Raw genomic sequence first — 2958 nt, forward strand, 5'->3', positions numbered from 1 at the left:
TTCTCTGTGGTTTTGGAGCCTGTCCTGGAACTAGCTCTTGTAGACCAGGCTGGTCTCGAACTCACAGAGATCCGCCTGCCTCTGCCTCTGCCTCCCGAGTGCTGGGATTAAAGGCGTGCGCCACCACCGCCTGGCTAACATTAGTTGTCTTATTCTGTCACTCTCCATCTTAATTTTTGAGACAAGATCTCTCTCTTAACAAGATCTCTCACCAGTTGGCTAGTCTGGTTAGTCAGTGAGATCCTGGAATTCTCCTGTCTTTATCTCCCTCCAGGAGCCGGAATTACCAGCACATACCTGCAGCAAGCGCTCTTAACCACTGTGCCATCTCTCCTACCTCTGATTTAGTTTTGTTGAAACCAGGCCTCACAAATGAGCCTCAGCTTCTCTCTTTCCTCAGCCTCACAAGGACTGGGATGTCAGACATGTAGCATCGTGGCTGGCAGAGACAAGTTTGAAAGATTAAAGAGCAATCAGCCTGCATGGCCTATCGCCATCTTGATTTTCTTTTATAAACAGACCTGGGTGGACGGAAGGTAGGTAGTTCTTACCAAGAACTTCCTGCCCTAGACTGCAGGCCATGCTCTAAAGGCATCATCGTTACTTCGCATGTTCTTTTCCTGTTCTTCGGGTGAGATGAAGCGAGGATGTAGGGAAGCTAAGATTTAAACCTTGCCGGAATGACTCTCCTCATCCACCCTTTCAGCAGAAAGAATTTGGAAAGCAAAGGCACACGAAAGAATGGCTTGCATGTTGCCTTCATTTGGTTTGGAGAGCGGTGTGCAACTGGTCCAAGTCAGAACAGTGGAAAGATTGTGACTTCACTGAGGCACGCTTGCCCTCTGCTGGCCAAGGCTGCTTACTGCATCATTTTGCTACTCTTCTTGGATGGGGACTGGGAGGGAAGCAGTCAGTCCTCTGGATGGATGAAGTCTCTGCGTTCATGTGATGCTGAGCCAGAGGCTCAGGAAGAATCTAGCTCCGCTCTCTATCTCATTCTCTGTGTGCCTCGGCCTCCCACCACATACAAAAGGTTACTCTGCGCACTTAATCCTGAACCTAAACCAGCTTTAACCACTTCTTTTATAAAACTTCTCAGGATTCTTTTAACCGTGATAAATTCAGTGAAGCAGTAAGGAAGCTAAAGTTGAATTAATCAGAATAAATATAGTTCAGAACAGAATCATTGCAGTTAATGAAACCTGTGGGAGAAGTGTTTGTCCTTGAAAAATATTTGAAGATCCAGTGTGACTATGGTTATCTCACACTGGGCTCTGAAGAGCCCGTAAGAAGCAACTCACTAGACAAACAAGGTGATGGAGAGGAAAATTCCCCTGAATGAATCCTAAATAGCCTCTACTTTAAATCAAAATCCCACCTGTTCTTCACAGACAAAAGCCTGTCCCTCTAGGACTCAGAAGCCCAGAGACTTCCTCAATATTCCATTATTTTATCTAGCAGGGGGTAAAAGTGGTGGAAAAATAGGTCAAGAAGAGAATGCATGAAGCTGGAAAACTCTGTTACTCTGATCCATCGCACACACATGGGCACACACTAGCGATGAAATAGAAAAGGTGCTTCAATTCCCCCAGATGCACTATTGGCAAGCCTGGGCACCTGTAATGGCAAGTACAGCTATTCCAGGGAGCATTACCCATTATAAAGCCACTGCTAATTTCCCACAGAGAAAGCTCTCGCCTGGGATCAGAAGAATGCTGCTACCAGAAGGTACTATGCAATATTGACTTGGTAACTGCTAGACACTTGTCATCTGTCAGATTGAAAGAGACCTAAATATGCTTGCATGTGACTGCTGCAAGGCAGACAGAGGAAACCTTTGCCCCCCAGGTCAGATCAACTCAATAAATAAATGTCCTGTGGGAGATGTTTGTGCTAAACAACGCTGTCACTTCAAGGTCTTCCATACTTTAATAAAGCATCAATAGTTGAATGAAGAATTAATGAGATACATGCACTTTCAATCAATGCAGAAACCACTCCTCTATATCTGGATCTACTGCTACCATAACCATAACGCCTCAAAGCAAGTATCCACTAAACACTGGAGCATGTGATGTTACATTTGTTACTTAAATTTTGGGTTGTTCAGGATATGTCCCCAGCTCTCTTTCATGTCTAGGTCTGTTAGACCAAGTCACTTATCCAGCATCTGGGCCAGTAGTGTCCCCAAGACAGTGTTCTCTACAAAAGTACACTCTAAAACACCCAGCACCTTCTTAGATGCAGGCTTCTGATTGCTGTAATGTCATTTCTGGTATTTTCTGCCAGCCTATCCAAACTTCATTTGGACCTGCTTCAGAGTTTCAGAAACAGTGGGACATTTTCTCCTTCTGTTGGAAAATTTGTCTAGAAATAGTCATCTATTTTTTAAACTGTGGTAATATTCATTAAAATGAAATCCAATAACTTAGCTAAGTACAAATTAATAATTTTAAGATTCATTATTCTTAATGTACTTATTTATTATTTTATGTGTATATGTGTGAGTGGGGAGTGCACATGTCACAGCATGCATGTGGAGGTCACCTGTCAACTCTGTGAAACTGGTTGTCTTCTTCCACATTTAAGTGGGTTCCAGAGATCAAACTTGGGTCCTCAGGCATTCATCCTTGGGCAACAAGCACCTTTACATACTGAGGCATCTTTTGCACCCAGTTTTTTATCTTTCTAATGATAGGTATCTATGTGTATCTGTGTGGAGGTAAGACACATCTGTGTGGATGTTGATAGAGTCCAGAAGGTAGTGCTGAGTTCCTCTGCAGCTGAAGTTACAAGCAACTGTAGAATACGTGATGTGGGTTTTGCAAGCCAAACTGGGATTCTCTGAAAGAGCAAGTGCTCTTAACCCAGGAGCCATCTCTCCAGCCTCCAGATTAATTTCTTGACCAATCGCAACAACAGTATTTCTAGATAAAAATCAAAACACTTCCTATGTGT

The sequence above is a fragment of the Microtus ochrogaster genome, chromosome 6 (assembly GCF_000317375.1).
Source record: "Microtus ochrogaster isolate Prairie Vole_2 chromosome 6, MicOch1.0, whole genome shotgun sequence".
In the NCBI taxonomy this organism is placed as follows: domain Eukaryota; kingdom Metazoa; phylum Chordata; class Mammalia; order Rodentia; family Cricetidae; genus Microtus; species Microtus ochrogaster.